The 10,972-nt window shown below is 46.7% G+C and overlaps 1 pseudogene; it reads left to right on the forward strand.

Moving 5' to 3' along the window:
* The first annotated feature begins 2,024 nt into the window (after positions 1-2,024).
* Positions 2,025-2,230, forward strand: LOC142281584 (U2 spliceosomal RNA; annotated as a pseudogene).
* Positions 2,231-10,972: the final 8,742 nt, after the last annotated feature.

Raw genomic sequence — 10,972 nt, forward strand, 5'->3', positions numbered from 1 at the left:
CTTTGAAGCGGAAATCTTCAAGGACTTCTGCAGCTTTTACCGATGCAGGAAGATGCGTACTACACCCTACCATGCTCAAACCAATGGTTATCAACCTGCTCAGGACTTTACCCCATATTCCAGATGTGGCCTTACAAGTGATTTATAGAGGGGTAACAATACGTTGGGATCATCGGATCTAATCTCCCTTTTTATACACCCTAAAATCTTGTTTGCGTTAGAATAAACAATAACATCATAAAGGTATAGCAGTACCGTTTCAAAGTTTCGGTGTCCCAAGCAGCATTCCATCAGCCTCTGGAAGGTTCCTGGCAAATTGCACAGCTCGAAGGGCATGCTTTTGAACTCGCAGAGACCCATCGGGGTGGCAAAGGCGGTCTTCTTCCGGTCTGCCTCAGCAACGGACACTTGCCAATAGTGACTAGTGAGATCAAGGGTAGAAAAATAATTTGCAGTTGTCAATGCAGCTAGCTATTCCTCAATACAGGGGAGTGGTGCTGTCCTTCTTCTTTAACAGGACCAACGGAGCTGCCCAGAGGCTACAACTGTCACGGATAACCCCAGCCTCCTTCATGTTGCTCAACATGTCCTTGGTACACTGGTAATGTGCAGGTAGATTTGGCTTATATCTCTCTTTGATGGGTGGGTGTGCACTTGTGGGGATGTAGTGTTTGACCCCTTTTATTTTTCAAAAGTCTAGCGGATGTTTGCTGAAGACTTGCTCGTATTCTTGCACTAGCCTGTAGACCCCCTTCTTGTGATGTGAAGGTGTGGAGTCAGTGCCTACGTGTAATTCCTTACACCACTCCTCTGGCTGACTTGGTGAGCTGTCACTGAATGGGTGGGCTGAAGCAATGGTGGATGCTGCTGTTTGGATAGCATGTGTATCTACTGAGAACAGCTTATCAATGGTGGCAAATCGGAGCAGCTTAATCTTTTGCTCTCCGCAGTTCAACACTCTCATGGGCACTCTTCCCTTCCATATTAATGAATAAAACTATGATGTAAATAGCATATAGATACCCCACAAATGCAGATAAAAGTAGGTTATGGGAAAAGGGGGAAGAGAGAAACAGGAAAATAGTGGAATAAAGTATAACTTCCAGGTGGGAGAGGAAATGGCAGCACAGCCAGTGGAGGTGAAGCAAGGGGAGCCTGCAACTAAAGAGTTGAGAGCGTTATCACATGGTGACTGAGCCTGATTGTAACGGGAGCATAGAGGTGCCGATCCTGTCTTACCTGCGTTGGTGTAGAAGTGGGTGTCCTGTGGTGGAGTCAGCTATGTGCAGTGGTGGCCGTGGGTTCTTTTATGTGCGACCGTAGTAATAGCTGTGCCCACTTCCTGTATGGGAGTGGAATGCAGTGAGGCTAATGGAACGCACGCCTGCGCATTTGTGTTTAACGTCGCGCATGTGCAGAACGGAGAAAAGGCTGCGCTCACTTCCTAATGAAAGGGAGTGAGACGCAGCTGGGAAGGGAAGGGAAAAGATTAGGGTTTGGGGATGATGAAAGGGCTTTCTACGGGCAAGGATGGCAAAGGGTGGCAGTGACGGAAAGTCAGGCAGATGGTCCTGTCCTGTCCTGTCCGTCCGTCTTTTTGTATCATGAATTGGAAAGACTGCAAGGGGGAGGGGAGGTGCTTGTGCCCAAAAGGAGGAGTTATTCAGATTCATTGCAGTGGGCGGCGGCTGCAAAAAGTACCATTCTCCTTGTTTTTGCTCGGCAAAACAGCCTTTTCAAGGGTTTGGCTTGGGTGACAAAATGTCTTCTGTAGGCGTGGGTTTGTCTCCCTCTCCCTAAGATGTGTCCGGTATAGGCCAGGGTGCCACTCAAGGCCGTAACCAATTCGGGTTATAGCTTCTCGGCCTTTTGGCTAAGATCAAGTGTAGTTTCGGAGGACGCTACCTTGGTCGGTACTGGAAGGTGCCTGGGATTGCACGTCTGCCGGCCTTGAGGGAGTGTGTGCGCCTTCTGGTGACACATAGCCCTCTTGTGCCTGGACGGTTCCCAGGCAACGGGAGGCGATCACCTTTGTTATTTTGAAGTCCTACTGATAAACAGAAAAAAAAAAAATTAAATCTGTTCTTATCAGTTTAATATCTGATACGTCCCCTCTCTAGGGACCATATATTAAATGGATTTTTAGAACAAGGAGATGGAAAAAATCTTGCTCTGTCCACTCCACGCATTGACCTGGTATTGCAGTACCTCCAGGACCGGTGCACCCCTTCTTAACCGAGTTTCCAAAAGCAGAACTCAATTCACCTGATTCAAATGAGCCTCATTAGTGAATTGAAAGAAAGCAAAAACTTTATATGCACCTCAATTTGGCCAATTCACTTTTCACACTTTCACCCTTTTTTTTTATCTTTCACACCTTTTACTTGCTTTATTGATGCAAAAGCTGTGCCAAATAGCAAACTCATCTCCACTCAACTTGACCAACTCTGCTATGTCCCGTGCAGTATCTTATTCTCAGTCTTATCTAGATCATTTGCAATTGAATAGAATAGATCCCTTTTGGACACATTGGATTCAGCTGCTGCAGTGACTGCAGGTGTTAGAAGATGCAGACTTGGCATCAGGTGCTGTCTATCAGATTCCACTCCAATTAAAGCTTCCATTGTTTTTCGGTGTTTTCTTTGAGCAATGATGATGTCTTTAGTGATCTGTTGGCTCCCTCTCCTGGAGGAAGAGTTTGCTTGCTCTTGGACTTTCAAAAAGAGAGGTCATGATAGACATTTAGCTTCTGAGCCCAATTGGGGACAGTCATGGGTGATGAATGTTTTGCAACCTGCTGCGAAGCCTGATACCGCAATATAAGGAACGTCAAATACTAAGAATGGGCGGCCTATGAAAGAATTAGTACTTTCATTAAGCATACTTAAACGGCTAATTGGGAATAGACAAACTGTAAAAAGCCCTCTGAGAAAGCCCCTCTCTATCCTTTGTCAGTAAGCTTTTCTGTAGTCTGCCTGTTGATGTATTTTCCGTTTGAACAGTGCACAACATGAAGTGACGGAACACTGGCTTGTCACAATGTCCCCCGCTGACATCACAATAGCGCTGCTGCCTAGAAAGCCAGCTGCGCAGCAGAAGTTGCTCTTTGGGTGGGATGGTGGGCTAATGTATCTATTCCTGCTTGGTGAGAGTTTGACATGATCTAGAGCAACGAGTTCCAGCGGCTAGCGGTTGATTATTGGCTGTAATGGGGCTTTCTGGCTGGTGCTAGCCTTTCTTCTTAGCACACAGGAACCACAATCCCTACACCATGCTTCGATGGATTCTCTCATCCCAGCCCAGTAAAACTACATATTTCACACAGTTATAGGCAGCCCATGGGCATTCACCTGGATTAAAACCCATAACAGCTCATAGACCAAACAATCAATCTACCACTGGACCAAAGACAGGAAGCTAAATCCACTGCCTGCGGTAACTAACTTAATCCTATAGGCTACTCACACAACAAACCCAAGAGAAAGGAAAAAAACATGGCTTCGATTATCCATCCAATGAAAACGCATAACCATTGTGAGCCATTGGACAATGCAATTGCACACATGGTGACATGGTGCACGGCCCAATGAATCAAGTCTGTACTTCATATTCACGGTTTAAGCCCTTGGGTTTTAATGTGTCCAGAGTACATATCCAGAAAGATTCCCTTTTTTTGTGCTAAGCACAAGTCAACAATACATTGTAAGCAGATTCTATTACCAGTCCCACACCATTTTGTGACGCATAATCACACAGTGGCCCAATTAAGATTCCAAGTCATCGAACATGTCCCAGCCATACGCAGAGGAGGCAATAGAATTAGGAAGCTCAAAGAAAGGGAATCTTTCTGGATATATACTCTGGGCACGTTGGAACCCAAGGGCTTAAACCATGAATATGAAGAACCGACTTGATTCATTGGGCCGTGCACATTTTTTCTAACGCCCGGTTCTTTTTCGTGTTCACACTATATATGGTTCCACTATGTATGGAGTTCCATTCTTCCTTGTTTTTTATTTGTCATGTTTGTCATGTCTGATCAACTGGTTACATTATGTCTGATTACCTTGTCTAACAGTTTTTTCTCCCCTTTCTTTACCTTCCATGTTCCCATAGTCACGTGAAATATCCCTGTTGCGCTTGATTACGGCTCACTATTCACTATAGGATGTCTTATATCTAACATCACACTCTCACCCATCAGCACTCTATAGGTTTGTATAAGGTATGCGCTTACACATCCGGTCCTCCATAGGTATTTCCACTTATGTAACACTATCCCTATGATCACTCATAACTCATACCCTTGTAGTCAATTACAGCCTCCTCTCTCCCCCCCTCCCCTTCTCCCTTTCCATCTATAATTTTGCCATATATACTAGCAAACACTCAGTGTACCTAGTGGCATCCTATTCGTGGCTATTGGACCTTGCTATAGTCCCACTAGTGCCAAGACATTTGCAGAGCGCATCTGCCTGCGTTGCACACTCCAACTAATTATAAGTAAGCCATTATACTAGCAAACACTCAGTGTACCTAGTGGCATCCTATTCGTGGCTATTGGACCTTGCTATAGTCCCACTAGTGCAAAGACATTTGCAGAGCACGTCTGCCTGCATTGCACACTCCAACTTTTTTAAACTAAGCAATTTTACTAGCAAACACTCAGTGTACCTAGTGGCATCCTATACGTGGCTATTGGACTTTGCTATAGTCCCACTAGTGCCAAGACATTTGCAGAGCGCATCTGCCTGCGTTGCACACTCCAACTAATTTTAACTTAGCCATTATACTAGCAAACACTCAGTGTACCTAGTGGCATCCTATACGTGGCTATTGGACTTTGCTATAGTCCCACTAGTGCCAAGACATTTGCAGAGCGCATCTGCCTGCGTTGCACACTCCAACTAATTATAAGTAAGCCATTATACTAGCAAACACTCAGTGTACCTAGTGGCATCCTATACGTGGCTATTGGACCTTGCTATAGTCCCACTAGTGCCAAGACATTTGCAGAGCGCATCTGCCTGCGTTGCACACTCCAACTAATTATAAGTAAGCCATTATACTAGCAAACACTCAGTGTACCTAGTGGCATCCTATACGTGGCTATTGGACTTTGCTATAGTCCCACTAGTGCCAAGACATTTGCAGAGCGCATCTGCCTGCGTTGCACACTCCAACTAATTATAAGTAAGCCATTATACTAGCAAACACTCAGTGTACCTAGTGGCATCCTATACGTGGCTATTGGACCTTGCTATAGTCCCACTAGTGCCAAGACATTTGCAGAGCGCATCTGCCTGCGTTGCACACTCCAACTAATTATAAGTAAGCCATTATACTAGCAAATACTCAGTGTACCTAGTGGCATCCTATCTGTGGCTATTGGACTTTGCTATAGTCCCACTAGTGCCAAGACATTTGCAGAGCGCATCTGCCTGCGTTGCACACTCCAACTAATTATAAGTAAGCCATTATACTAGCAAACACTCAGTGTACCTAGTGGCATCCTATACGTGGCTATTGGACTTTGCTATAGTCCCACTAGTGCCAAGACATTTGCAGAGCGCATCTGCCTGCGTTGCACACTCCAACTAATTATAAGTAAGCCATTATACTAGCAAACACTCAGTGTACCTAGTGGCATCCTATACGTGGCTATTGGACTTTGCTATAGTCCCACTAGTGCCAAGACATTTGCAGAGCGCATCTGCCTGCGTTGCACACTCCAACTAATTTTAACTTAGCCATTATACTAGCAAACACTCAGTGTACCTAGTGGCATCCTATACGTGGCTATTGGACTTTGCTATAGTCCCACTAGTGCCAAGACATTTGCAGAGCGCATCTGCCTGCGTTGCACACTCCAACTAATTATAAGTAAGCCATTATACTAGCAAACACTCAGTGTACCTAGTGGCATCCTATACGTGGCTATTGGACTTTGCTATAGTCCCACTAGTGCCAAGACATTTGCAGAGCGCATCTGCCTGCGTTGCACACTCCAACTCATTATAACTAAGTTGCATTGTCAGGGATATTTATTCTTTATTATTCTGCTGTTAATAAAGCTAGACCACCACTGCAATCTTCACCACCTCTCAATTTTTACTACCACATTTTCAGTCCACAATCTTGTCGCAATCAACATGAGTGGCAAAATGACAGATGCTGGTGGAAAGGGGAAGAGGCGTGGTGGAAAAGGCAAAAAAGGTTTTGTCTGTGGGGAAAGTGGCAAAGCTCCATTATCATCTGCTGAAGATAGACCATCTACCAGCAAAAGTAAGATGTCTACTACTTACCGTGGACAATCCGATGTGCTCCCTTTTTTACGGACACGAACAACAGGAAGAAAGGTAGATGATGGGCAAAAAAGGAAAATGCTTGAATGGATCTCAAGTGGTCCAACAAGTGCCCTCTCAGCCACTTCAAGTACCGCATCCAAAAAACACCAGTCCTCTGAGTTGTCATCCCAATCACACTTGATTTCTCCCAGCTCTGAAGTCTCCATCAGCCCTGCACAGTATGGTGGAACTGAGATGGCTGAGTCTGCAGAGCTGTTCAGTCACACTATAGCCTGGGAATCAGAGGTCTGCTCCCAAGCTACAGTGAGTACAGAACAGGAAATGGTCTGCAGTGATGCCCAGAACCTTTGTGACTCTGATTCAGGCCGTGAGGACCAAGTTTCTGAGCATAATGTTGACCCTTTGTCACAAACTGTAACACCTGTGGTTATAGACAATGAGGAACATACTGATGAAGATGAGACGCAGATACCCGATTGGGATGACAACTTAAATATTCGGTCAGGGCAAGAAGAGGCTCGGTCTGAGGGGGAGGGGAGTGCAAACACAACAATTGATGATGAAGTTCTAGATCCCACCTACTGTCAACCCCCAGTCAGGCACTCGAGGAGGTCAACAGAGGCGGTGGAGGAGGATGCAACCGACGACGAAGTTACCTTGCGCCTTCCTGGACAGAGTCGGAGCACTGGTAGCACGTCTACAACTGCATCCTCAGCCACCACTCTGCCTATGAGCATTATTCGGGGTGGATCAACAGGTCGCATGGCCTCTAAGCCTTGCCTAGCCTGGTCCTTTTTTGACATAGAAAAAGATCGCCCAAATCATGTGATATGTAAAATTTGTCATGATTCTCTTAGTAGAGGTCAAAACCTCAGCAGTTTGACAACTTCTTCCATGAATCGTCACATGAATAAATATCATAGGTCCCGGTGGGAAGCTCACTGTGCTGCAATGCTGCAAGAGCGCCCCTTCCAGTGCATCCGCGCGCTCTTCATCTTCTAGGACTGTGGGGACAGCTGTCACACCTGTTTTTCCACGCCAAACTTCCACCACTGTAACCGCAACAGGCAGTTTGCTTGTAAGGTCGTCAGTTGGTTTGGAAGGGGAAACAAGTGAGTGTGTACAGCTCTCTCAGACATCGATAGCACCAACGTTGGATGAAGGCAACATCATGTCTCCGCCTGCACTTTCCTCACAAACCTGCATTTTTCCAGGGACACCCTACTCAACACCGTCTACACACAGCAGCCAGATCTCTGTCCCTCAGATGTGGTCAAATAAAAGGCCACTTCCTCCGACCCATGACAAAGCTAAGAGGTTGACTCTATCCCTCTGTAAGCTGTTGGCTACCGAAATGCTGCCTTTCCGCCTAGTGGACACACAGGATTTTAGAGACCTTATGTCTGTCGCTGTGCCCCAGTACCAGATGCCTAGTCGCCACTACTTCTCTAAGAAAGGTGTGCCCGTGCTACACCAGCATGTCGCACACAACATCACCGCTTCCTTGAGAAACTCTGTGTGTGAACGGGTGCATTTCACCACCGATACTTGGACCAGTAAGCATGGACAGGGACGTTACATGTCGCTGACTGGGCACTGGGTAACTATGGTGATAGATGGTGAAGGGTCTGCTGCACAAGTCTTGCCGTCCCCACGACTTGTGTGTCAATCCTCTGTCTGTCCAAGTTCCGCCACAGCTTCTGCATCCTCCACCTCATCTGGGTCCTCCACCTCCGCCCCAAGCCTGCCTGGTCAGGCCACCAGCGTTCTCACTGCGCAGAAGGAATCACGCACGCCTCATTACTATGCTGGCAGCAGAGCGTAATGGCATCAGGCGGTCTTTAGCTTGACATGTCTTGGGAATAAGAGTCACACAGCTGAGGAGTTGTGGTCAGCTCTGCGGTCCGAGTTTAATAAATGGTTGTCTCCACTCAACCTGCAGCCTGGTAAGGCCGTGTGCGACAATGCTGCAAACCTGGGTGCGGCACTTCGCCTGGGCATTGTGACACACGTACCTTGTATGGCTCACGTGTTGAACCTTGTCGTCCAGCAATTTTTAACACACTATCCCGGCCTAGATGGCCTTCTGAACAGGGCACGAAAACTGTCAGCTCACTTCCGCCGTTCAAGCGCCGCAGCAGAGCGACTTGCATCGCTCCAGAAGTCTTTCGGCCTGCCGGTTCATCGCCTGAAATGCGATGTGGCGACACGCTGGAATTCAACTCTCCACATGTTACAGCGACTGTGGCAGCACCGCAGAGCCCTGGTGCAATACGTCATGACGTATAGCCTGGGCCAACGAGATGCAGAGGTGGGGCAGATCACCCTGATGGAGTGGTCTCAGATCAAGGACCTATGCACCCTTCTGCACAGTTTCGACATGGCGACGAATATGTTTAGCTCTGACAATGCCATTATCAGCATGACGATTCCAGTCATTTACATGCTGGAGCACACGCTAAACACTATTCGGAGTCAGGGGGTGGGACAACATGAAGGGGAGGAACTACAGGAGGATTCATATGCGCAAGGGACAACAACATCACCAAGGTCCAGACGTTCATCATCACCAACGCAGCAGGCATGGGACCATGGGGAACAGGGATCGACAAGGGCGCATAGTAGCAGGCGAAATGTTGAGCAAGGTGCAGGAGAACATGAAGAAATGGAGGACGAACTGTCCATGGACATGGAAGACTCAGCGGATGAGGGAGACCTTGGTCAAATTTCAGTTGAAAGAGGTTGGGGGGAGATGTCAGAGGAAGAAAGAACGGGTAGCACCTCTATGCCACAAACACAGCGTGGACTTGGTCCGCATGGCTGCGCAAGACACATGAGTGCCTTTTTGTTGCACTACCTCCAACATGACAGTCGTATTGTCAAAATTAGAAGTGATGATGACTACTGGATTGCCACACTATTAGATCCCCGGTACAAGTCCAAATTTTGTGACATAATTCCAGCCATAGAAAGGGACGCACGTATGCAGGAGTATCAGCAGAAGCTGTTACTCGATCTTAGCTCGGCTTTTCCACCAAACAACCGTGCAGGTGCAGGGAGGGAATCTCCCAGTTGTAACTTGACAAACATGGGACGGTCTCGTCATCTTCAACAGTCTACCCGTACCAGTAGGACCGTATCTGGTGCCGGTAACAGCAATTTTATGGAATCTTTTCATAATTTTTTTAGACCCTCTTTTGCAAGGCCACCAGAGACAACAAGTCTGACACATACTCAACGGCTGGAGAGGATGATACAGGAGTATCTCCAAATGAACATCGATGCCATGACTGTGCAACTGGAGCCTTGCTCCTTTTGGGCTTCAAACCTAGAAAAATGGCCAGAGCTCTCCAGTTACGCCTTGGAGATTTTGTCGTGTCCAGCTGCCAGCGTTGTCTCTGAACGTGTATTCAGTGCTGCTGCACTTTCCCCACAGACAAAACCTTTTTTGCCTTTTCCACCACGCCTCTTCCCCTTTCCACCAGCATCTGTCATTTTGCCACTCATGTTGATTGCGACAAGATTGTGGACTGAAAATGTGGTAGTAAAAATTGAGAGGTGGTGAAGATTGCAGTGGTGGTCTAGCTTTATTAACAGCAGAATAATAAAGAATAAATATCCCTGACAATGCAACTTAGTTATAATGAGTTGGAGTGTGCAACGCAGGCAGATGCGCTCTGCAAATGTCTTGGCACTAGTGGGACTATAGCAAAGTCCAATAGCCACGTATAGGATGCCACTAGGTACACTGAGTGTTTGCTAGTATAATGGCTAAGTTAAAATTAGTTGGAGTGTGCAACGCAGGCAGATGCGCTCTGCAAATGTCTTGGCACTAGTGGGACTATAGCAAAGTCCAATAGCCACGTATAGGATGCCACTAGGTACACTGAGTGTTTGCTAGTATAATGGCTTACTTATAATTAGTTGGAGTGTGCAACGCAGGCAGATGCGCTCTGCAAATGTCTTGGCACTAGTGGGACTATAGCAAAGTCCAATAGCCACGTATAGGATGCCACTAGGTACACTGAGTGTTTGCTAGTATAATGGCTAAGTTAAAATTAGTTGGAGTGTGCAACGCAGGCAGATGCGCTCTGCAAATGTCTTGGCACTAGTGGGACTATAGCAAAGTCCAATAGCCACGTATAGGATGCCACTAGGTACACTGAGTGTTTGCTAGTATAATGGCTTACTTATAATTAGTTGGAGTGTGCAACGCAGGCAGATGCGCTCTGCAAATGTCTTGGCACTAGTGGGACTATAGCAAAGTCCAATAGCCACGTATAGGATGCCACTAGGTACACTGAGTGTTTGCTAGTATAATGGCTTACTTATAATTAGTTGGAGTGTGCAACGCAGGCAGATGCGCTCTGCAAATGTCTTGGCACTAGTGGGACTATAGCAAAGTCCAATAGCCACAGATAGGATGCCACTAGGTACACTGAGTGTTTGCTAGTATAATGGCTTACTTATAATTAGTTGGAGTGTGCAACGCAGGCAGATGCGCTCTGCAAATGTCTTGGCACTAGTGGGACTATAGCAAGGTCCAATAGCCACGTATAGGATGCCACTAGGTACACTGAGTGTTTGCTAGTATAATGGCTTACTTATAATTAGTTGGAGTGTGCAACGCAGGCAGATGCGCTCTGCAAATGTCTTGGCACTAG

Source organism: Anomaloglossus baeobatrachus, unplaced genomic scaffold, assembly GCF_048569485.1.
Source record: "Anomaloglossus baeobatrachus isolate aAnoBae1 unplaced genomic scaffold, aAnoBae1.hap1 Scaffold_476, whole genome shotgun sequence".
In the NCBI taxonomy this organism is placed as follows: Eukaryota; Metazoa; Chordata; class Amphibia; order Anura; family Aromobatidae; genus Anomaloglossus; species Anomaloglossus baeobatrachus.